The following is a 26,662-nucleotide window of genomic DNA, read 5'->3' on the forward strand; positions in this document are numbered from 1 at the left end:
TGTGACCGGAAGGTCGGATATGATATGTGATATGTATGCTATATGTGGTAAGTTATTTGTTATATGTGTGCTATGTATGTCATGGGCCGGAAGGCGATTATATTATGGGCCGGAAGGCAATATGTTATGGGCCGGAAGGCGATATGTTGTGTGATGGACCGGAAGGTCGGCGTGGGTAGGACCGGAAGGTTTACCCAGCAGGGACGGAAGTCCCCTAAGACACATGGACCGGAAGGTCAGGGCCTGGAAAGGCGTATGTGCGTAAGTTGTATATTGGGGAACTCACTAAGCATTTATGCTTACAGTTGTTATGCATGTGTTTCAGGTACTAGCGAGGACCGTGGGAAGGCGTCGGCGTGATCGATACACACTGAAGAATGTTTTTATGATCTTGGGATTTAGACTATTTGTATTGACATAATACTTGAACTATTTATGCCTTGTTTTGGATGGAAATACTTTATTTTTAAACTGAAAAATTTGTTTGAAAATTTGCGTTGTTACAATTGGTATCAGAGCCTTGGTTTGAGGGATTCGGGTGCACCATCGGGGGTAACTGAACTCAAACCGAGGATTTGAGGAAACTTTTTAAATAAAGGCATAAACTTTTGTAAATGGTTTTGTGGTAAGCATGAAAGAAGCAGTGTGTACGATCAGTCAGCGCCCGAACGGTAAAGATCCCCAAAATACCTTACAATATTATATGATATGAATTGTTATGCATGCTAGAAGACTAGGTATTCATGATAGGACTAGAGTGGCCTGATTTGTGATGCCTTAGTCTAGGGAAGTTTGCCGATATGAGATGTTGTGTTAGTGTGTGAGTAGATAGTGCATAACAGAAGTAGAGTACTCACTATCCGGGGTTTGGGGAGGAAGATTTGGGATGAATGCTGATGCGGTGTGGTCGGTAGTATTGGGCCCGTACTACCGAAGACACCGGGTCAGTGGGAGACCCAAGTAAGAATCCCTGGATAACGGAGACTGAGTAGGGTTGCGTTATCGAGTACGATTATACTCGATGGAGTCTCTGATAGATTTATGTTGTATTTCAGAGACATCATGGTTAGACCACGCCACGGAGCGAGTTCGAGCGGTGTGAGTGACGAGGAGATTCGTCAGATGATTCACGAGGAGGTAGCGGCAGCGATCCGGGCTGAGATCCCGGAGATGTTTGGGTCTATTAAGACCACCCTGATGGAGACGTTTGATGAGCGATACGCCGCATTGACTGAGGCTGCAACCGCTGCAGCTACCGCAGCTGTGGCCGCTGCTAGGCCACAGGGGGTGACTCGTTGCTGTTCCGAGAGTTCAGCAACACGAAGCCACCGGAGTTCGATGGGACGCAGGATCCGATTGCTGCGATGAGGTGGATCGCGGATATAGAGGGGTGCTTCTACACTTGTTGATGCCCGGAGCACCTGAGGGTACGGTTCGCATTGAACCAGCTCCGTCTGGGAGCGAAGGACTGGTGGAAGTTCGTGACGGCGAACTTCACTTTGGCAGAGACTACATCAGTGACATGGGAGGGGTTTATTTCTATGTTCAGGGACGAGTACGTTCCCCCGGTGGAGAGGGAACGATTGGTTCAGGAGTTCTTAACCCTCAAGCAGGGTACCGATTCTGTTGCGGTGATCACGCGGAAGTTTCATGAGAGGGCGATGTTCTGCCCTGAGCTGGTGTCCACTGATCAGGCTCGGATGAGCCGGTACTTGGGAGTGTTGAGGAGGGATATCCGGGAGTTTGTGTCAAACTCCACTTACCATACTTTTGCTGAGCTCCAGGCGAATGCCAGGAAGCGCGAGATCGAGTTGGAGACCCAGGCCAGGGAGGAGGCCGAGTCTCAGCGGGTGGACCGGCGACCGGCTCAGTCCCAGCCGGCAGCCAAGCGGATAAAGTCCGCCGATTCGAGGACAGGAGGTTCGAAGGGCCGCACTTGCGGGAAATGCGGCAAGAGTCATGTTGGGGTATGTCGATCTGGTGCTTGCTACAAGTGTGGCAAGGAGGGGCACATTGCTAGGGAGTGCCCCAAGGGGTTTACGGTTTGCTTTCATTGCAACCAGACATGCCATAGGAAGGCCGAGTGCTCTCAGCTTCTTCAAGGATCTGCACCTGCTGCCGGAGCTACTGCGACTCGACCGGTGAAGGTCGAGGCCCCGAGGGCTCGGGGAAGAGCCTTTCAGCTGACTGCGGAGGAGGTCCGCGCTGCGCCCGATGTTGTGGCAGGTATACTGTAATTCATGTATTTATTTTAATGTCGAATTGTTATGCTTATGTTATTATATGCGTAGGTACTTTCCTTGTGAACACTGTGCCTGCCTTAGTGTTATTTGACTCGGGTGCGAGTAGATCCTTTGTATCTCTAGCCTTTAGTCAGCATATCAGCGTTAGTCGTGAGTCGTTGAGTCGGCCTCTGAGGGTTTCTATAGCTGACGAGAGAGTGATTTGTGCCTCGGAGGTTCTCCGGGGATGCGTGTTAGAGATTTTCGGGGTCGAATTCCCGATTGACCTGATTCCTATTGCGATGGGTGATGTCTGTGTCATCATGGGCATGGACTAGTTGAGCCGATTCGGAGCTGTCATCGACTGTGAGCGTCAGCTGGTGACTATACGAGACCATAGTGGGGGAGTCCTTTCGGTGTACGGCGAGGGTACCCGTTCGGGATCAGCTTTTTGTTCGGCCGCTAGGGCGAGGCAGTGTCTACAGCAGGGCTGTAAGGGTTTTGTGGCGTATGTGATGGATACGCGGGAGGTCTCCGAGAGACCGAGGTCAGTGGAGGAGGTCCCAGTGGTGCGTGAGTTTCCAGATGTTTTCCCCGAGGAGTTGCCGGGAGTACCTCCTGTGAGACAAGTAGAGTTTGGTATTGACCTGGTTCCGGGGGCCGCGCCTATTGCTAAGGTGCCTTATCGTCTTGCACCTCCAGAGATGCAAGAGTTGTCCTCGCAGCTCCAGGAGTTGCTGGGGAAGGGATTCATTCGGCCGAGCAGCTCGCCATGGGGAGCACCTATTCTGTTCGTCAAGAAGAAGGATGGTTCACACCGGATGTGCATTGATTACTGGGAGTTGAACAAGTTGACGGTCAAGAACCGTTACCCGTTACCGAGGATCGATGATTTATTCGATCAGTTGCAGGGAGCATCGTGGTTTTCCAAGATCGATCTGAGGTCAGGGTACCATCAGGTGAGAGTGCGGGATGAGGATGTCCAGAAGACAACGTTTAGGACGCGTTATGGGCATTATGAGTTTGTAGTGATGCCTTTCGGGCTCACCAATGCCCCGGCTGTATTCATGGATCTCATGAAAAGGGTATGCAGGCCGATGTTGGATCGGTCAGTGATTGTATTTATCGACGACATTCTGGTGTATTCGAGATCTAGAGAGCAGCATGAGGAACATTTGAGGGAAGTCCTTGAGGTATTGAGGTCGGAGAAGCTTTATGCAAAGTTCTCCAAATGTGACTTCTGGTTGCGGGAGGTCCAATTTCTAGGACATGTTGTTAATCAGAAAGGGATATTGGTCGATCCGGCCAAGGTTGAGGCGGTGATGAGTTGGGAGGTGCCGAAGTCACCCTCCGAGATCAGGAGCTTCCTTGGGTTGGCAGGGTATTATCGGAGATTCATTAAGGATTTCTCCAAGATCGCAGTGCCGCTCACCAGATTGACCCGGAAGGGTGTAGCATTCTCATGGGGGCCCGAGCAGCAAACCTCCTTTGAGACACTTCGCCAGAGGTTGTGCGAAGCCCCGGTATTAGCTCTCCCGGAAGGGATGGAAGATTTTGTAGTATATTGCGACGCATCGATTTCGGGACTGGGTGCAGTGTTGATGCAGAGGGGTCATGTGATAGCTTATGCGTCGAGGCAGCTGAAGCCTCATGAGGCGAGGTATCCCACGCATGATTTAGAGTTGGGGGCAGTAGTGTTCGCTCTCAAGATTTGGCGTCACTACCTGTATGGGGTTCGATGTACGATATACACGGACCATAAAAGCTTGAAATATTTGATGGATCAGCCCAACCTAAATATGCGTCAGAGGAGGTGGTTGGATGTAGTCAAGGATTATGATTGTGAGATCCTGTACCACCCGGGCAAGGCTAATGTGGTAGCCGATGCATTGAGCCGCAGGGCGGAGAGCACTCCATTGCGAGATGTATGCTTGAGACTGACTGTGATGACTCCAGTATTGGATGCTATTCGTGGGGCACAGGCCGAGGCTGTACGACCAGAGGTACAGAAGAAAGAGCGGGTCGTTGGGTTAATTTCAGAGTTCATTAAGGATGGACGAGGGCTTCTGACGTTTCAGGGTCGGATCTGGATACCGTTCGTGGGCGGTACGCGTATTACTTTGATGGAAGAGGCTCATAGATCGAAATTCTCGATCCATCCCGGTGCTACGAAGATGTATTTGGATTTGAGGAAAGAGTATTGGTGGCCCTGTATGAAGAGGGACGTGGCATGGTTCGTTGAGAGGTGCTTGACCTACCGTAGGGTTAAGGCCGAGCACCAGAGACCGCATGGCAAGTTACAGCCATTGGAGATTCCCGAGTGGAAGTGGGAACAGATCACCATGGATTTCATCACCAAATTGCCGAGGACTGCCAGGGGAGTTGATTGAATTTGGGTGATTGTGGATAGGTTAACAAAGAGTGCACACTTCCTTGCCATCAGCGAGAGTTCTTCAGCGGAGAAGTTGGCGGAGATATATGTGAGAGAAGTGGTATCCCGGCATGGAGTGTCGATCTCGATTGTTTCAGACCATGATGTGCGCTTCACTTCCAGGTTCTGGAAGAAATTTCATGAGGAGCTGGGTACCAAATTGCATTTTAGTACCGCATACCATCCCCAGACAGACGGTCAGAGCGAGCGGACAATTCAGACGCTGGAGGACATGCTTCGAGCGTGTGTGTTAGACTTCGGGGGTAGCTGGGATGCATATTTACCCTTAGCAGAGTTTTCCTACAACAACAGCCATCATTCGAGCATTGGTATGCCACCTTTTGAGCTGTTGTATGGTAGGAGGTGTCGGACCCCCATTTGCTGGGGAGAGGTGGGATAGAGAGTGATGGGCAGCACGGAGATCGTACTTCAGACGACAGAGCAGATTCAGCAAGTTAGGCAGAGGTTATTGACCGCCCAGAGCCGACAGAAGAGTTATGCAGACAGGCGCCGATCTGAGCTGGAATTTCAGGTCGGCGACTTCGTTCTCCTGAAGGTCTCTCCTTGGAAAGGAGTGATTCGATTCAGGAAGAGGGGCAAGTTGGGGCCCCGGTATATTGGGCCATTTCGTGTGATTGCAAGGATAGGCCGGGTAGCCTATCGGTTGGAGTTGCCAGCGGAGTTGGGTTAGATCCACGACACCTTTCATGTGTCGCAATTGAGGAAGTGCATAGCCGATGAGTCGGCAGTGGTTCCATTAGAGGATATTCAGGTGGATGTGAGCCTGAATTATGCTGAGAGACCAGTGGCTATCAGGGATCGGAAGATCAAGGTTCTGAGGAACAAGGAGGTACCTCTGGTGTTGGTTCAGTGGCAACACCGTAAGGGATCGGAAATGACTTGGGAGCCGGAACGTGAGATGCGGGAGCAGCATCCGGAACTATTTTCAGAATGAGACTTCGAGGGCGAAGTCTAATCCTAGTGGGGGAGAGTTGTAACAGCCCGGAATCCCAGGTATTATTAAATTATGTTTTTGGGGTGATTTAAGAGGGGACTCGGCGAGTTGGAGCCTAGACTCGCCGAGTAGGATCGCAGACTTGGTCGCGGGATCGCGACTGGACTCGACGAGTCCAGATATGGACTCGGCGAGTCGACGCTGTTCAGCGGAAACCCTAGCCGTTTGGTTTTGGATCGTATATAAGGCACTATATGTCGTCATTGTCCGTCTTTTAGTCTACTGAGAAGAACCCTAAGCGGCTGTGGGCATCTAGAGCAAGATTGAAGGCCATTGGTGATTTGAAGAAATTGTGGTGCAAGGAGGAGGGGAGTCTTGGCTAAAGGAACTGCAAGGGATTCGAGTTCTGAGGTTTGGGGACACAGAGAGTGCGTTATTCAGGTAATATTTTGGATCATTTCTGTTATATTGATGTGTGTATGGATCTAGGGTTTATGGAACCCATTTGGTGATTAGATGGATTATTGCCTTGTTACCCAAACGACTATAACCCTGTATTAGGACCTTTAGAGGTCCAGAAGGTCCCATGCTTGTGTATTTCGGGACAAAACTTATCTCATGAAGCAGTTTGATCGACTGCATGGCATGGACTCGCCGAGTCCGATGAACAGACTCGGCGAGTAGCTTGGAGATTGACTGGAACTCGTCGAGCTGTTCTTCAGACTCGGCGAGTGGAGTCGGGGTGGCCTCGCGATTCTTCCACGAGGATCTCGTCGAGCCAAGAGGGATACTCGACGAGTAGAAAGGGAACATCAGGGGAAGTTGGGGAGGACGTCTAGACTCGCCGAGTCGCCATGGCACTCGCCGAGTCCGGTCGAGTTGACCGTTGACCGTTGACCAGAGTTGACCTAAGTCTGACTTCTTAGGGATAGTCACACTTAGAAGATATAAGTGTTAATGAGGGATATGTGATGTTATAGGGAGGTTGTAGCTCGTCGGATTGTGCACGAGTGATTTCAGGATTTGTTAGCTTTCAGCATTCACGAGGTGAGTCTTCTCACTATACTGTACCCGGAAGGGTTTGACTGTGTGACCGGAAGGTCGGATATGATATGTGATATGTATGCTATATGTGGTAAGTTATTTGTTATATGTGTGCTATGTATGTCATGGGCCGGAAGGCGATTATATTATGGGCCGGAAGGCAATATGTTATGGGCCGGAAGGCGATATGTTGTGTGATGGACCGGAAGGTCGGCGTGGGTAGGACCGGAAGGTTTACCCAGCAGGGACGGAAGTCCCCTGAGACACATGGACCGGAAGGTCAGGGCCTGGAAAGGCGTATGTGCGTAAGTTGTATATTGGGGAACTCACTAAGCATTTATGCTTACAGTTGTTATGCATGTGTTTCAGGTACTAGCGAGGACCGTGGGAAGGCGCCGGTGTGATCGATACACACTGAAGAATGTTTTTATGATCTTGGGATTTAGACTATTTGTATTGACATAATACTTGAACTATTTATGCCTTGTTTTGGATGGAAATACTTTATTTTTAAAATGAAAAATTTGTTTGAAAATTTGCGTTGTTACAAATAACCTTTAGACAGCGGGTTTGAATTTATGGGATATGATTCATTAATATGAATGGTCAACGAGACTCATTAAGCCCACAAACTTGCTAGTATATCACAAAAAAAGCTCGATGTGGCAAAATGGTCAAAAACCCATAATCAGTTAACGTAAATGATGTATCATGTATATTTCTTTGATTGTTCCATGTTGGGATGCCTATGTAAAAGCAGGTTTAAGCTTTAAAGCTTAAGTATGTGCATATGTGTATATTTATAATGTATAACCTATGAAAAGTAATTTCATTGTATATATTGTTTTGGTTTTATACATGTATCATGTATATACACACAAATACATAACATAAATCTTGTTTTTACCTAGGCATCCCTACATGTTCCATACCAATTTAAATAACATTAATCTTTAATTTTACAAAGAATTTCAAGAAATAAAAACTAATTACGGCATGTTTCAAGGGATAATGACTTAGGAGGGTAATTAGGTTTCCAGTTTGTGCGTATTAGGTCACTAAGGTTTTTTTTTGTGCGTATTAGACTAATATGGTTGTTATTACCGTTTAAAAATAGTCATTTTTACTGGTAAAAATGAGTATTTGTAAACGGTAATAACAACCATATTGGTCTAATAAGCACAAAAAAAAACCTTAGTGACCTAATATGGACAAACTGGAAACCTAATTACCCTCCTAAGTCATTAACCCTAAATTTAAAGACATTGAGAATATATGACCATCAACAGTAAACTAGTTCGTTTAGAACTCCCGTCGTCCAATATAACCTGCTACTCATCTATATGACGAAGCTCTTCATCTATGGTCGTCTCTTTGGGGACATCCGATAAAATTGCAACGATACAGAGAAGATTAGCATGGCCCCTGAGCAAGGATGACACACATAAATCGAGAAATGGTCCAAAAAAAATTTAAACCCTTCGTCGTCTTTTTTGGAACCCTAATTCAAATTTCAAATGCTAATAGAGTTCAATTTCAATTCTTACGTTTCGGTAGTTCATCTACTGAAGTCATGATCAGACAACATATGGATTACATGGTCAGATTGATCTTCTTGTTGATATCTACAACCATTTGTGGCAAGTAAGGGTGATCTTTCTTTTTATAAAGTCTCCTTTAAGTCTTTTACTTTTCCTGTCATTAAGTTTCATGCTTTATAAACTTCTGTTTATGTGTTGTATATAGATGTATGTGTTTGTTTATGTGCTGATTTTTTATTAATTTTGCAACTTCAGTTTCTTAGTTGATGTTGTGGTTTTGTTTTTTATAAAATAATTGATAATAGGCATCGTCTACAAGTCCATGTTGATTTTACATTTCCATTCGTTATCAAATGTAGACATTGATAGGAGGTATCAAAGTAAGATTGTATTTGTACATATGGATGTGTTCATGTAAACATTTAAATGACAAAAAAGAAGTTATTGATAAAATGTTGCATATTTATATAATGAAGATCATCAATCGTATGAGTTTTTATACTGAGAAGTCCTGGAAGGGTTGTGAGATAAGTTTAAATGGAAGCAACTATTTCCACTCAAACAAGTTAGTCACATTGAATAGTATGCATGTTTTCTAAATAATTAGGGTTAATGACTTAGGAGGGTAATTAGTTTCCAGTTTGTTCGTATTAGGTCACTTAGTGACCTAATACAGACAAACTGGAAACCTTATTACCCTCCTAAGTCATTATGTTTCAAAAGAGTGAATTTCATCCCCATATGATCACTATTGACCCACATAACACTTTAGATCATGCATGTATGGCAAAAAGAAGGCATGCATGCCTTTCACTATGTATGAATTTCTTTGCAATTTTTGTTATATTTCAATGGTTTAATTCACATGCTCTAATGATTATTTTTCTTGTTCATCATAGATAATAGGACTGATCAACAATTAATGTATTAAAAAAAAACTCTGATGAAGATGAAACATAGAGAAATTTGTGAACAATACATAGACATGAATTCAAAATTTACCTTGTTGGATGAAGATTCTTGATTGCATGGGAGAGGAACAAGAACGACATAGGTTCTTGTGACACACGCACAATGGAGAAACGAACGTGATTACAGTGGAAGTACCGGAATCATAAGATACGTGAGAGGCAATTTGGTAATTTGTTATATTAGGGTTGGAGCTTTTTGTTGAACGCTTCACCAAGAAGCATTTGATTTTAGAGCTTTTTGGTTTGGCTAGAAGCTTAACGTCGTTGCAACGGAAGGAGACTTTTTTTTTCAAGCTTTTTCTTAAAAGCTACAAGCCATAAGATTGTAAAAGTTATGTGTCGAACACACCCAACAAGAAATGGAGGTTATGGCTGGTATGTAATGTTTTAGAAACCGGTTTTTTAGTTGAACCGGTATGGTGATCCTTTCCCGGTTTAACCGGTTCGACCGGTCAACCCGTTTCTATAATTTTCATTTTTTTCCTATTTTCTTACAAATACATACATATAAATCATGAATTTGACGTTTACAATGTCAAACATTAACAAAATACATAAAAATAAGTTGTAGATCAATCCAAATACATTAGAATAATACATAATCATAAGTTTTAATGTTTTACAATCTATATATGTAAATAAAAAGTATAATATCAAAACAAAACATAGTTTTAGATGAATACAAACATATCAAAAAACTTTAAAACATTTAACATATGTTTTTATTTAGAGAAAACTAAATAGATTTGAAAAAAAATCACCAAAGTTTATTATGCAAATGGTTCTTTTCTATATGTTTTTATTCGGTTTAACCGGTTCAATCGATTTATTTTAACCGGTTCAACCAGGTTTTTCTAAAAAACCGATGAGTTCAATCAGTTAAAAAAATCGACATAAAACTGGTGATAGTTGACCCCGCTCCCTCCTCCGGTTTCCAGTCTAACCGGTCCGACAGGCCGACTCAAACCCATTTTTAAAACATTGCTGGTATGATTTCGGTTGAAGGAGAAAAGCTAAGTTGGGTTTGGGTTTAACGCAGTTTATCGTGGGCTAATATTTCTGAAAAGTGAAAACTATGTCAAAGCCCATGCTGCATTTGTCTTTTGTAGTCCTTTTTAGAGTAAATTACACTAATTGTCCTTGGCTAAATGTGGTCTTTAATTTATTTTTTAACTCACACTATCTTTATGACTTCAATTTCTTTTGGGTTTTGTCTCTATCATAGTTGAAATGAAAACAATACCTTTGTATATTTCTTTTTAATTTACATTTGATATTGATCTATTATTTTTATTTAGAAAATCCAAAATAGGTACTATCACCCCCGTACCTTGTACCCCCACCCCTACTAAACCTATTAAGGGTATCTACAGTCCATTGGACTCTAAGAAGTTCAATGGATTGTTACATCACTGTCACATCAGCATTTCACTTTTTATACAATTATACTCTTCAACATCCTTACTCCATTAAACCCTACAGAGTTTATTGGATTCTCATATCATCATCATTTACTAGCTCTGTGTAATGGACATTTGAGCTTAAAGGTTTAAGACCTTTTCTAGATGAATTAAGAACTGAGAGCGTAAGTGGGGCGTACGTTAGTGTACGCAGCGCGTACTGGGTCAACACCCCATAGGTCGGTTAAGACTCGGAATACGTTGGGCATACTGACTGAGTACACACGGCGTACTCAGTCAGTGTTGACTTCTTTGATCGGTTGACTTTTTTTCACTTTAACCTTTGACCAGAGGCTTGACCAGATCTAAACTAAGGGTAATTTGGGTATTTAATCAGTGGCTTATGATTTGTTTTCGATTTGAAGGTGACCAGTAGAGCCGACAACATTCAAGATTTATTCAGTTGTGGTCAGTATGTGAGATGAGTTTCCTCACTGTGTTTGGCAGTTCAAGTTGGATTATGTGTCTAAGCCCATAACTATAATTGGTATGTACTTGAATTGATAGCAACACAGTCCTGTTGGGTTGCCCTCAAACCTAGCAACCGAACAAGGAAATTATGAAAGGAGAGATATTGATTTATTATAAGGTTAATAAATTAATATAAATGATTTATTAATATGTTAAAAGATTAATATACTGATTAGAAATCATAATGTTTAATTAATAGTTAGCCAGAAATTAATTAGAATTAATTTTGGGGTTAACTATATTAATTATAAAGTGTAGGGACTAGTTTGCAATTATCTAAGAATTGAGTGGAAGGTTCCAGAACCACCTTGGGAGGGGTGGGACGAAATCTATAGGGGAAACCCTAACGATTTCATCCAAGGGGCTTAGATAAGGCCTTTGGATAAGCTTAGGCCCCAAGCAAAGGAACATTAGGGTTTTCCCTAAACCCTAGATCCCTCAACTATATAAGGAGCCTCCTGGCTCTCAAAATTGATCACTCTTACCTTGGAAGAAACCCTAGGCTGATTTTTGCATACCCTACCCTCTCTCCTTCAAGTTTCCTTCTTGCTTGTTCTTAGGTGTGATTCCATTAGAGGCATTACATTTGTGGTGCTAGGCTTCCAAGAAGATCAAGTTCAAGAGGATTATCAATTGTTTACTATAACAATTGAAAGGTATGTAACTCTTAAACCCTAGTTAGTTATTCGAAAATAGCCTCTCTTCTCTAGGGTTCTTGTTTTGCAATTTAAAGTTATATGTTCAATAGTTAAAACATAGATCCAAAGTAGGTTGCATGTGAACTTAGGAACTGTTTTCTAGTTTATTTGTTTTACCTAAAACACAACAGTGGTATCAGAGCAATTGTTTTTGTTTTAAATTGAATTGCTATAATAGTTGAATTGCAAATTAGGGTTTATAGCTATTAAACCCTAAAAGGCCATGGTTTCGTTTTTAGGGTTTTTGGTTCAAAGGGTTTTTCGAAAAACCCTATCCTCCATGAACCCTAATCGAAATTAGGGTTAGGGTTTTGGAAAACCCTAGCCTCCTCCCTTGAATTTCTAAATTTGCTTCTTATTTTAGGGTTTTATCTTATTTTGGATAATTATTGCTTTATTGGATAATTATTGCCTAATTGGATAATTGAGAAAAATAAGGAAATTATCCTTTACCCTAATTTTCGAAATCTAGAGGGATAAGGATTAGGATTAAATTAATTGTTTAATTTTATTAGATAATCCATACAAGATTTAATAAATTAATTAAAAGTTAATTAATAGATAATTATTAAATCTAGTTTTTTGGTTTATTTTAAATTTAAAATTAATAGTTTAAATTTCAAAATTTATATAAACCTTAAAGTTTTAAAAAGTTTAAAACACACCTTATATATGTATTATAATTAAAAGTTAAATATTATATATGTATAAGAATATGGTCAGTCAAAGTGCTAGTATGTCTCATTCACGAAGCTAGTCTATAAGGGGGTATAAGGAAACTGCCTATAAAATGGTAGTTGAATGGGTGTCCACTCTCACCCACCGCTTCCTTGATTAGTGGAGGGTCGTGAGCAGAACGGATTTGATAGGACAACTACATCTCATTAAAAGTATAATGTTATTAAAGAAAGTACTAGAACATTATTTTACAAAAATCCCAACTCTAGTTACTTTAGGAAAAATGTGAAAAGTATGCTAGTCCATGAAATTGCACATTATGCTTTATTGGTCATTAGTGGAGTGGGTGTGGTTTACCAGCACACTAATAGGCACTAATAAAGAGTAGTAATGGGTATCTCATAATTATCATTTTGATGGAGCGTGTGTGGTTTACCGGCACATCAATAGTTAATGATAATGACAATGAGGTTACCAAGCACATTTGCATGGTTATTCACATCTTGTTTGTGATCCTCGGTATCCCAATCACAAATAGAAGAGCATAATCCGAGATTAAAACATGCCATTGAATAGTTTAGTGTATCTCAAAAGGAATTAGAAATTTCACTTCGTTTGGTTCGTCTTATGGTGGTATTGGTGAATCATCATTCACCTACCTTTATGAAATTTACACTTGGATCTCGGTATCCCATTTCTAAGTTGTGAATCATCATAGTTGGATCCTAACCTTGATATTGTATTTTAGAGTTACTATATTAAGGTGTCTTGAAATCTAACTAAAACTATCTTTCTTCTCAGATGTCTACTCCTAGAAACACTTCTGCTTCATCATCCTCTAGCCACAATTTCTCTTTACTCAACGTTTGCTCCAAGAAGGCCAATAATTCAACTCCCAAGGCCAAGAATCAAACTCCAAAGGACAAGAATCAAAATAAAAACAAAACAAAAATTAGAAAATTAAAAAAATCCAAAAACATTAGAAAATCAAAAAATCAAAAATATGTTGGTTATGAAATGTGCTTGAGGGAGATGTTTTGGGAAGAGATATTATCTAGTGATAACAGGCAATCTAAGTTTGCGTAACGTACCCAAAGTTGAAGGGTCTAATGCTCTAGGATTGATGTGTCGGTAGGCACGAAAGATTCTAAATGGACATGACTAGGCAGAGTTGAACTTAGGAAATTTATAGACTTGACAAATCTTTATCTAGTTAGATCCGTTTAGCCTGACAATACGACACTTGGATAGGTTGAGCAGGGAGATATATATGGGAATCTACTCATCACATTAAATAAACCCGTATCTGGAACCGTGGTTTAACTTTTCCTCGATGTGTGGATTCTGTCCTTAATTCCGGTATTGATGGGGCGACTGGTAAATTCCGATGAATTAGGTCTGTAGAAAATTGTTTTCTCTTCTATCTATCTGTTAGTCATATGTTACCTCCTCTGCGTGACTCAAAATCCGACCTGGACTGTAGCATATGCAACTCTATTTCTCTGCATATTATATCTATGAAACTCTTTTTATCTGTTAGCCATATGTTGTCTCCTTTGCGTGATTAACAATCCGACCTGGTACACAGCATATGCAACGTTCTACTTCTAAATCCCTCTAAAAACTATAACGGATAATAATCTAAATCTATCTTCTCTCTTAATGATTGTCTGCTCACCCGATGTAAGGAGTACTCTGGAAGTCCTTGATTACCGGGGCATATCAGGAAGCAGGAAACATGTTCCAGTACAATTAAAATTGAACACTCAAAGATTGTCTATAGATCTCGCTACTCAATTTAGGTGGACAACAATATCCCTCGTCGTCGTCAGCTGAATGGTCCTTAAGATATAGTATCTAGGAACTTAGGATCAAATATAGTATCTAGGAACTTAAGTTCACTTTGTCTTATAACTAATAGTATGTCCTAATTTTGTCATAATTTTTCATGTTTAAGTGGACAACAATACCGGCGATCGATCAGACAAAGACGTGAAGATAAAAGGTTGTCTAAAAACTTTGATCCCAAATCATTCTTAAAGTTAGATATCATTTTGTTTTTGTTAAATTTGTTCATAGTTTCTTCTAATTTAAATATTAGGGGAGAATTAAAAATTTTAAAAACCAAACAAAAATAAGAAAATTAAAAAAAATCCAAAAATAGTGTTATTTATGTTTTACTTCTTGTTCAAGAAAATAAAAAAAAATCCAAAAATATTTTTGTTTCTATGCTAAGTTTTCTTTTAGTTTTGTTTTGTCTTGAAAAGTGATTTCAGGTATAGATAAGACTCATGAAGTTTGTGTCGAAGATTTCTGAGCCAAGGCTTCATCTGTGATCATCGAAGAATTCACATTCGAAGGACCAAGAAATGAAGATTATTCTTTCGACATTCCATCCTTCAACCCTAGAAGCAAGGTGAAGCTGAAATTGTAGAATATATGACAGATTACATTGAAGCCTCCTCAATCAGTCTGCTGCTATCTTTGTACCTGCTGAAGTGATCTAGAAGTTCAGTTCTCTCTGATGTTCTCTCTGTAGATTCTCAAGCTGAAAGCGCTATCTTTCAAGAATCAGTACATCAAGCCTCCTCACCCGACGTGTGCTCAATATGAAGTCATTCATTGAAGATTCATCAAGTTCATCTTGAAGCTGTGAAGAATTTGAAGATTAATGCTGAAGCCAAGTTCCCAATGAAGATTAACAAGAAAAGCCAACTACTTTTTAGGGGGAGTTTGTTGGGTCATTTAAGAAAAGAAAAGAAAGCTATAAACCAAGGGGGAGATTGTTGGGTCAAAAATATGGTTTATACTTTGCTTTTCTGAGAAATTGTATTTTTATATATTGTTTAGCCGTTTATGGTCGGTGGGTGTTTACGGCCGTAAACAGGTTTACGGTTGTAAACCTTGTTTACAGCCCATATTCTCATGTATATATAGGGGTGAGGGGTGTGAGGAAAAGAGTGATGAACACTAGAGGAGCTTAAGTGTGTGCATTTGAAGGTGTTCTAGAGAGAGAAACTAGAGAGAAGTTTTGTGTGTGTGAATCTTTTGTATCTGGATCTTTATTCTAATCATATCATACATAGATTCATCATCATCATCTTCTTCTCCTTCTCTTTTATTTGATCTGACATCATCCGTTTGATTGGGATTCCACACCATCAAACGGATATGGTTGATACACAAGCAGATTGGGGACTTACAATTGGTATCAGAGCTTGGTTGTATCAATCAATTTTTTTCAGATCTGGAGCTTATTTGATCGTGTTTTGTTCTTCGCATTTTTTCATAAAAATGAGTTTTTGATCGAGTTTTGGACCAAAAATGGTGAAAAACGTCGTTTTTTTTGCGATCTGAAGCTGTGTTTACGGTTCTTGAAGAGTTTACGGTCTTTGAAGGGTTTACGGTCCGAAGTTTACGGCCTCATCCTCGCATCAACAACTCTTTATTATAAAAAGAAAGGGGATCTAGAGGTGCCGAGGTTCGAACTCGGGACCTTCAACACTTCAAAGCACGCACCTTAACCAGTTGAGCTACAAGGGAACTTGTTAAACAGTTCGATTGTTTAAACTTTATACACTTCTCAGCAGCAGCAAGCCAAGCTTCGCATCAGCACATCGCCTCGTTCAACATCTTTGCACCAGGTCCTCGCCTTCAGACTAGCATCTCGCATCGGCTCGCGCCTTGGATCCTCGGCCTCGCTTCATCCTCGCACAGGAGCTCAGCTTCGCATTAAAAAAATAGAAACGCGAATTGAGGTTGACAGGGATCGAACATGGGACATCAAAGTATTCAACCAAACGCCTAACCATCTCGGCTAGCCAAGCTCTTGTGATTCCCTTTCGAAATTTTAAACTTAAACACTCCCTGCCGTTTCCAAGTTTCACAAATTTTACACTTTGTGACAACCCGAAATTTCCATTATGAACAAACCACACCAAGCCAATAGAAGTAAAGCAGTTACAGTGAAAATTCAGATTTCGAATATAAGTTTGGCAGTTTTTAGGATTTTACACCTAAGGATATATTAGGAGAGTGGATGCACTAAGGTTTTGTGCAACACTGTAATTCCAATACTCTAGGACATTAGAATTCATTCCGAGAATAGAAATATTTTCTGCCAAAAATCTCAGGACTATAAATAGAATTCTGAACCAAATTGGTTCATTAGTTGAATTCCAATTAGAGAAAAGCCAAATTCTCTCTCACAGATCTTCGGGTTTTTATCCCAAATCGTGAGTATACTTCTCTAGTTGTTTTATAATACTTGTTATAAGCTTAATAACATAGATTACATGCCAAATATGTGAGATCCGGGAGTTTACCGCCCAAGAACGTTCTTGGGGAGTAAACTCCATTTTAAGGTCCTAAAGGGTTCTAATGACCCTCAAGGCTTTAGAACTCGAACTAGGAGCCACCAATTCATGCCTTATACCACAAAACAATTAGGAATCATGACTAGAAGGGAGTTTACGGCCAAGGAGCTTCTTAGGCTGTAAACTCCAAGTTTTAAGTGCCAAAATGCTTTGAAACACTTCCTAAGGCTTAGATTAAATTAGGACAAGTACCCTAAAGTGTTTATAGCCTAGCAAACATAAGAAAGCACAAGGAAAAAGGAGTTTACGGCCAAGACAAACTCTTGGGCCGTAAACACCTAAAAAGGGGTCAAATGACACCCTAAATCCTTCCTTAAGCCAAGAGACAATTTGGGCATGTACCTAAATGAGTTATGGACTAGTTAAAACACTTAGACCTCCATGAGTGAGGGAGTTTAAGGCCCAAAAGGTTCCAGGCCCGTAAACTCCATAAAATGGTGCCAAATGTGCCATAAACTCTTCTAAAGCCAAGTACAAAAGCCTAGTTTAGTTCCTAGAAATGTTTGAGACTTGAAAACACCATAAAAACCCTCCCAAGGGAGTTTACGGCCGTAAACTCCAAGGGAATGTGGTCTCTGGGCCGTAAACTTCCCAAAGGAGTCAATATGGTGCCAAAACACTTTTATAAGCCTTGAAACAATTCCCCACTAGAGTTGTAATAATTCTAAGCACCATTTAGGGACTTGGTTGAGAGTTTACGGCCAGGAGTTTACTCCCCTGGGTCGTAAACTCCAATGAATATGGTCATTAGACCTTAAACTCCCATTAGGGGCATTTCACTCCTTTGTTGCAACCCATTAGCCTCCTAGCACTTGACCAAAAGTGTTTTCCTCGCGCTTAAATGTTTATACTTGTATAATTAGTGTTTTTATCACTAATTATTTATATACATATGCTTTCATATGAAATTAGGATCATTGTGTGTGTCTAAGTCTTCACTTGACACCAAGCACTTGTCCGATCCTTCCGTACGATAACAGTCCGTTCAATCCCAGTCACTTACTGCAGGTGAGTTCATACCCCTTAAATAATGTTTCAAACTATTTTTAAATGTTTTATGGGGGGGGGGGGGGGATACAAGTAGAATTATGCTAGTTATTATCTCAATCACATGCGATTAATAAGTAGAATTACGCTAGTTATTATATCAATCACATGTGATTAATATACAGCATTCAAATGATTTGGCTACTCATTAGCCGTTTTACCAAACATTTTCCTTGAAATGATTTTTATAAACATTTTATATGTTTTTAAAACTCCTTATTACACTGAACATCTTACTCTGTACATTACCTTTCAAACTTATTTACAACTGTGTTTCAAACAAATTTTTCCTTATACTTAAACTGTCTTATCAAAGTTATGCCTTTAAATTATTTTATAGATTGACATCAAGTCGATCTTTTCTTAAAATAATAATTATGTTTCAAATGTTTTACAAAACTTATTTATGCTTTTATATTATTATAAATTGCATGCCTCTATATGTATAGTTATATAAGAAATATTTAAAAGACTTGGGAAGGCTATCCACCCTATTTCCTTTTCGCGCTTGAGATGTGGTCTGGTGGGATATCGGGTACTCGTCCGAAGGCCGTTTAAATATTAGTTATATATCATGTGTACATATATAGTCATAAAGGTCCTTCCAGTTCATCCCATGCCCTTGGGTAGCAAGGGTATACATCCATGACCATACGTACCAGATAGATTACTAGTAAACTACCATATGGGTAGTTTAGGAAGATACTAGAACAATTACTAGAACGCAATATCATACAATGAGTCAGTTCATTCATGAGTCAATACTTTGTAGAACATTACTGTACATTACATATACAACTATACTAGGAAGAGAACATATATAACTATACTAGAATGATTACATTACTATACTTGCTAGGTAGAGAGCACGTACATTACAGCTAGAACAGTTCATTACATTACATATACAACTATACTAGGAAGAGAACATATACAACGATACTAGAACGATTACATTACTATACTTGCTAGGTAGAGAGAACGTACATTACAGCTAGAACAATTCATTACATTACATATACTAGAATACGTTAATTACTGTGATTTAAATCGGAGCATGACTTAAATGTCATGGCCCGAGTTGTAGCCAGAGTCTCTTGAAGGGAGAGCGTGAGTTTGCGTATAGTTCTATAATGGATTGACTATCCTACACCTTGCTGCTAGCTACAGCGGGACCTGTAGGTCTGCGAGTGCCAAACGTCATACATTATTTTCGACCATTCTTATGTCATTGTAACCAGTCTATAGTATGAGTTTGTGTATAGATCTATACTAGATAGACTATCCTACACCTTACTGCTAGCTACAGTGGGATCTGCAGATCTGCGGGTGCCAAACGTCATTCCGTTATTACGACCATTCGTATGTCGTTGTTACTAGTCGATAGTATGGTGCAATTTATCACATAATGCCTTAGCCTAAAATCCGGTTTAAGGTAGTTAGTACGGTATTAGTCCTTTTAGAGCTACGTTTTAGTACTACAATGATTTACCCATTACATATTTTTAGTGATAACCTCACTTAAACATTAATGTACAAACTATATTTTGTTAATAATAGTTACACTTGGGAAAATTACACACTCTTACAAGAAACGAACGTTGAGAATAGTTAGGCCTCGGTAGGAGACACCTTCATATACTAGTAGGAATCATAGGGATTCTAGGGTTTTTCAAACACTTACAGTTCATCTACACTTTCAATACTTACAATACATAGACTTACAAATTCTTACATACAGATTCTTACATACAAATTAAGACACTAAATACTTATGATCTCACCAAGTTCAAAGCTGATACTCGCTTTCAAAATTACTTGTATCCTCAGGTCATCATAGACAGGTACCGATGCAAGGAGAAAGGAAGATGGAGCTTGTTCAAGACTTATCTTTCATTTTGATTTATGCTTTAGTGTTTATCAAAATTTGACAGAACACAATTGTATAATAATTATTTTATTAATGCAATGGATGATGTTGTTGCTTGTTTACTACTTTTCATTGTTGTTGATATTATACATGACGTCCTCCGCCCCGGAACGTTTCTGCCGTTCTCGGTTTTAGGGTGTGACAGATTGGTATCAGAGCATTGTTTATAGTGAATTAAGTATATCAACCCATAAAAGATATACTAACTATAAATACATAAGGGATTAAAAATACTCTGACCAAGAGTTTATACTTTACATAGTAAAATATTTAAGTAAGTATACGTGCTGCATTCATACTAAAATCAGTGTCACTAGGACAGTACAAAAGAATTACGATTGTTGGGCAACACAAGTAGGCTTAGAGACATATGGTCAGAACTGGGAAGATATCGCCTGATCACCTATATTATCCGAGGGTTGACTAGCGTGTGCCTAAGTTTAATTGTGTGGTTGCAACAATGCTAAAATCTTACCAACCCTACCAAAATGAGAACAATAGAACATAACAATAAATTTAAAATACTATAGGAGTATTTGGTGTTACTATAAGTACTTTATACTTGAGAATTAAAACGGGATCTTCATTAATAAGTTGATAGTTGCTAAGTGGATACACTGAGGCTATATGTAATTAGGATGTTATAGACTTAGAATCTGTGAAAATTTTACTTCACCCCTATTCCGTGTGAATATGGAGCTAGGGTCACTTATTCGAAGGTCTATCCTGTTTAGATTACACATAGCTGGTATGCACTTCACAAATAGCGATGTAACTAATGAAGGTTTTCTAAATAATTATCTAGATAGTTTGTCTAATAATTATTCTCTTACCCTAAATTCTCGCATAGAAAACATAGCTGGACTCCATCCCCTCGGCAACCAGTATCTTCCGAACGAAGTCATAGCTGACTGGTTTGGAGAAGAACCAGAGAATGATCATCCTATCCCCTTGAATGATCACCATGACGAAGACCTTTCGTATGATGCTAACTCCAAAACAGAGGTTGAGAACCTACCCCGAGCAGCTCCATTTCCAATTCCTAACCCTCGTCCGGCTTCTTCATGGCCCGACCCTGAGTGAGTGGAATGCTTGGAAACATGGAGCCAAGGACAAGATCAGCCCATGCCATTTAATGGTGACCGCAGCTTTTACGACTTAAGCAATGGGGGCTCAGCAGGTAGAGTGTTGCCAATCTTGGTCCGCAGAGTGGCCGAAATGAGATTCAAGGCAGGACAGCCCTACATCAGATTACAGAAGTTGTCACCGATGCGAGAATGCATACCCTCCGCACGATTCGCCTAGAAGATGCTCACGAGAGATCAGAGAGAAACCATGAAACCCTGCTGCAAACACTGGCTGAATCAGGAGCCGAAGTCTTAGAGCTCCAAGTACGCCAGGGGGTGTGCGAAAGACACCTACTTGACATGGAACGTCAATTGGCTGAACTAAGAGTACACCAGAGGGATGACCCTCGCTAGTAGTAGACGCTTTACTTTATTTCTTTATTAAAAAGGAATCGTGTTTTCTGTATATGCCCGATGTGGCATTTTCTATGAAATTATATTGTATAGTAAGTACTTTTAGTTAGGTCCTTATGCTGTCAGGAACTATCTTTTGTGGATATGATGTAAGACCTTTACAAGGTCACCTTCCAGAATCTTTACATCGTGAATATCAAAGATATTGACAGCCGGCTAACTTTTGTGTCATTCTTCATTCAAGTACTCTTATCATACTTTCATTAGGGTCTATCTGAAACATGCTTTAGTCAAGTCATTGGACTATAGTGATTTATCTCCGGAGACAATTCCAAGTCTCTTTCAGTGGTTGGATCTTGTTATTCACCAACCCACGATACATCGGCTTTAACAACAAACGTTTTGAGACCATATTACGAACATACTTCCATTCCGTACTAGGACTGCATCATAGGGATGTAGGTCAAACTTTCGAGATCATACTCTTACTCTTTTCAAGAACAATCTAAGCACATCAGGGTCAACCAGAATCGCTCACAAAATCCTTATCTTTCATCTTACAGGATCATGTCATCATCAGGAAACGATCAGCCGAGCAGCGAAACCCCCATCCTCCATATCGACACCGCTACCTTTCAAACAACAATTACGGCTACCGTAGTGGCTGCCGTAACCGCGGTCCTTGCGCACCGTAGCGCTATCAGCGCAGTCAATGCTGTTGATGGGAATGGATTTTCCAATAGTGGTATCCATCCAGGAAGTCATCAAACGGTAACGGCCTCAGGCCCACAAAGCCAAAAATCAAGGAACAAGAAATGGAAGCGTCAAACTCAGAAAGAACGCAAGAAACCCCGAAAACTTGCCTTGCAACAACAGCAAGTGGAAACCTCTGCCATCCCAGTACCGAGCAGACCATACAAAGGAACACTCCCGAAGTGCGACCGATGCAGCTACCACCACGAGCGAGTTTGCCGAGCCTTGCAATGCAAAAATTGCAACAAGATGGGGCACATTGCTCGTTTCTATAGAACTACCTCCACCACTGGAGCAAGCCTAGTTTGCTATAATTGTGGTGAGTTTGGGCACTATAAGAGAGATTGCCCGAAGAAGGAAATCAAGGAAATAACCCGCATCCCCATAAATCCCACTCGACACTTCACTTCTACCACCAATGTTGGTGCTGTCCAAATATGTCACCAATGCGGTGAAATTGGACACTTCAAGAGAGATTGCCCGATAACAAAGAACTCGGGTGTTGATGGGAAGATTCTCAGGATCACAGCTGCAGGAGAGCCTACGCCAGCACCCTCGTTATTGTAACTTAGGCGTGTTGTTGTAACAGACTTATAAATTAACCAAAACTAGTGCAACTAGAGTCTTACCTTTTTGCGAGATCCTGTCTTTATAAGGATGCTCGTGCTGCGTATACTTGTCTTTAATAGTATACCTTATTCGCAGCAATAGACTTGTGGTAAATCTGAAGTACTGTAACTCTGTTCATGGTTGCACGGTTGTGTATTGTCTGTAATCGTCTTATGTTCGAATCTAATGTCTTTACGTTTCAGTATGATTTCGACATTATCATACGACTCGATTAAATTTGATCCTCACGAAAACAGTTTCATGCGTACAACTCTTTCTTCTAGGTCACGTTTCCAGCGAAGCCGTCATATCAGAACACCAAAGTACTCATGCATGGAGTACCTCATAGTTCCCTTCTTTTCCAAAGAAACCCCAGAAGTACCACTCGTGCAGTGCGTCAAGTTTAATCCAAGGATTCATGCGATTGATCTATCACTAAGGAAGGTTTAAATAAGAGTGATATATAATCAAGCTTCTACAGGTTTAGAATTGATGATTCCACTTTAACTTATCTTTTTCCCCGGTGGGATGTGAGCTTAAAGAAGAATCAGTTATTCAAGTACCTTTTCAACCTTAATTATATACGACTCGTATACCTGAAGTGGTGATTGTGAAACCATGTATGAATTCTAATATGAACTTCAGGACAGAGAACTGCTTAAGTCTACGAGTAATCACATCGTCATGTGATAAACTTAGAACCCAGTACGACTCTTGTAAACAGATCACCCTATAGTCTAAACACCTACAGAGATACCAGAACAGTCCGGACAACTTAACGAACTACACAGAAAGAGAATTGGAAGACTAGGCTTCTCACCCTAGAGAACCCCAGTCTTATTCTCCCAGAGATCAACGGATTGCATCGTATGTGCCTCGGATTCCGAGGACTCCGTCAAGATTTTTCATTAGAAATCATTATCTCTGCCTCGCGTAGACGAAATGGTTGAGCAAACGCAAGGGAAGAAACTACTTTCAGGAATCGATCTGAGATCCGAATATCACCAATTCGAGTGTTAGGGAAAGATGTCCGGAAGACTATCTCCTGAACTCGATGCGGACACTTCGAGTCCGTAGTGATACCCTTCGGATAGGACCAATACGCCCATAGTTTTCATGAGCTAAATGAATAGGGTGCGCTTTTCTTACTTGGATCAATTCGTCATTTCTCCATGTAATGACTTACTTATCTACCCTCGTAGTAAGAAGAAAACCCAGGGAAACATTTCCTACAGAGGAACTTTTAGCGAAGTTCTCTAGGCACGAGTTTTGAAATTGAATAGTCAAATTTCTATGACACACCGTTAGTAATGTGAGAAATTATGAGCACTCTTTCAATTTGTCAAAACCATCGAGCATTTATCGACACCGGAGACGCCGACAGTCATTTGCCAAATTCTAGGTCTTACCGACCTACCGCCTTAGTTCATTCAGAACTCCTCGTAAGCTACCGAAACCCGTACGACTTTGACCCAGCAAAGGGTGGCCTTTGACTGGGAGGTTAAGCAAGAAGAGGAACCTTTGGAATTCCAAGTGAGTGACCAAGCTCTTTAGGTTAACTCACTCTGAGAATGGCTTAATACGCTTCGTATCGCGTAGAAAGCTAAATACAATATAGTTAGGACCTTCGAGATTCTTATCAGAATCGGTCCTGTGCCTCGCACAAACTAGACCTACTCCGTGACCTCAGTAACGTACATTCTACTCTTCGCGTCTCGATGGTGAAACCATATCTTTCCGTTAGGACTCTTGTAAGTCCACTCGTCGAGATCCTCGCCTTCGTATTAGAACCGTAGTGACCCTCGACCGAGAGGTCAAGCGGACGAAGCAACGCCGTCGCCAGTTAGTGAAGGTTCATTGGAATGCCAACCGAGAACCCGATTTCACTTAGGTGCGCTAGAACCAATCGATTAGGAAGTTTCCTCCTCAAGACTCGATCATTCGTACGTACTTCCTTGACTAAATTCTAATTTCGGGACGAAATTCCCTTCAACAGGGGGAAGATGTGACAACCCGAAATTTCCATTCTGAACAAACCACACCAAGCCAATAGAAGTAGAGCAGTTACAGTGAAAATTCAGATTTCGAGTATAAGTTTGGCAGTTTTCAGGATTTTACACCTAAGGATATATTAGGAGAGTGGATGCACTAAGGTTTTATGCAACACTGTAATTCCAATACTCTAGGACATTAGAATTCATTCCGAGAATAGAAATATTTTCTGCCAAAAATCTCAGGACTATAAATAGAATTCTGAACCAAATTGGTTCATTAGTTGAATTCCAATTAGAGAAAAGCCAAATTCTCTCTCACGGATCTTCGTGTTTTTATCCCAAATCGTGAGTATACTTCTCTAGTTGTTTTATAATACTTGTTATAAGCTTAATAACATAGATTACATGCCAAATATGTGAGATCTGGGAGTTTATCGCCCAAGAACGTTCTTGGGGAGTAAACTCCATTTTAAGGTCCTAAAGGGTTCCAATGACCCTCAAGGCTTTAGAACTCGAACTAGGAGCCTCCAATTCATGCCTTATACCACAAAACAATTAGGAATCATGACTAGAAGGGAGTTTACGGCCAAGGAGCTTCTTAGGCCGTAAACTCCAAGTTTTAAGTGCCAAAATGCTTTGAAACACTTCCTAAGGCTTAGATTAAATTAGGACAAGTACCCTAAAGTGTTTATAGCCTAGCAAACATAAGAAATCACAAGGAAAAAGGAGTTTACGGCCAAGACAAACTCTTGGGCCGTAAACACCTAAAAAGGGGTCAAATGACACCCTAAATCCTTCCTTAAGCCAAGAGACAATTTGGGCATGTACCTAAATGAGTTATGGACTAGTTAAAACACTTAGACCTCCATGAGTGAGGGAGTTTACGGCCCAAAAGGTTCCAGGCCCGTAAACTCCATAAAATGGTGCCAAATGTGCCATAAACTATTCTAAAGCCAAGTACAGAAGCCTAGTTTAGTTCCTAGAAATGTTTGAGACTTGAAAACACCATAAAAACCCTCCCAAGGGAGTTTACGGCCGTAAACTCCAAGGGAATGTGGTCTCTGGGCCGTAAACTTCCCAAAGGAGTCAATATGGTGCCAAAACACTTGTATAAGCCTTGAAACAATTCCCCACTAGAGTTGTAATAATTCTAAGCACCATTTAGGGACTTGGTTGAGAGTTTACGGCCAGGAGTTTACTCCCCTGGGCCGTAAACTCCAATGAATATGGTCATTAGACCTTAAACTCCCATTAAGGGCATTTCACTCCTTTGTTGCAACCCATTAGCCTCCTAGCACTTGACCAAAAGTGTTTTCCTCGCGCTTAAATGTTTATACTTGTATAATTAGTGTTTTTATCACTAATTATTTATATACATATGCTTTCATATGAAATTAGGATCATTGTGTGTGTCTAAGTCTTCACTTGACACCAAGCACTTGTCCGATCCTTCCGTACGATAACAGTCCGTTCAATCCCAGTCACTTACTGCAGGTGAGTTCATACCCCTTAAATAATGTTTCAAACTATTTTTAAATGTTTTATGGGGGGGGATACAAGTAGAATTATGCTAGTTATTATCTCAATCACATGCGATTAATAAGTAGAATTACGCTAGTTATTATATCAATCACATGTGATTAATATACAACATTCAAATGATTTGGCTACTCATTAGCAGTTTTACCAAACATTTTCCTTGAAATGATTTTTATAAACATTTTATATGTTTTTAAAACTCCTTATTACACTGAACATCTTACTCTGTACATTACCTTTCAAACTTATTTACAACTGTGTTTCAAACAAATTTTTCCTTATACTTAAACTGTCTTATCAAACTTATGCCTTTAAATTGTTTTATAGATTGACATCAAGTCATTCTTTTCTTAAAATAATAATTATGTTTCAAATGTTTTACAAAACTTATTTATGCTTTTATATTATTATAAATTGCATGCCTCTATATGTATAGTTATATAAGAAATATTTAAAAGACTT

The 26,662-nt window shown here is 40.4% G+C and overlaps 1 non-coding gene across 1 annotated transcript; it reads left to right on the forward strand.

Annotated features, from left to right (window-relative positions):
* Nucleotides 1–8,020: 8,020 nt before the first annotated feature.
* Nucleotides 8,021–8,128, forward strand: LOC145071857 (U6 spliceosomal RNA). Its single transcript, XR_013690821.1, has one exon. It is a non-coding gene; the product is annotated as a U6 spliceosomal RNA (small nuclear RNA).
* The last annotated feature ends 18,534 nt before the right edge of the window (nt 8,129–26,662 follow it).

Source organism: Lactuca serriola, chromosome 8 (assembly GCF_051521515.1).
Source record: "Lactuca serriola cultivar US96UC23 chromosome 8, Lser_US96UC23_V15, whole genome shotgun sequence".
NCBI lineage: Eukaryota > Viridiplantae > Streptophyta > Magnoliopsida > Asterales > Asteraceae > Lactuca > Lactuca serriola.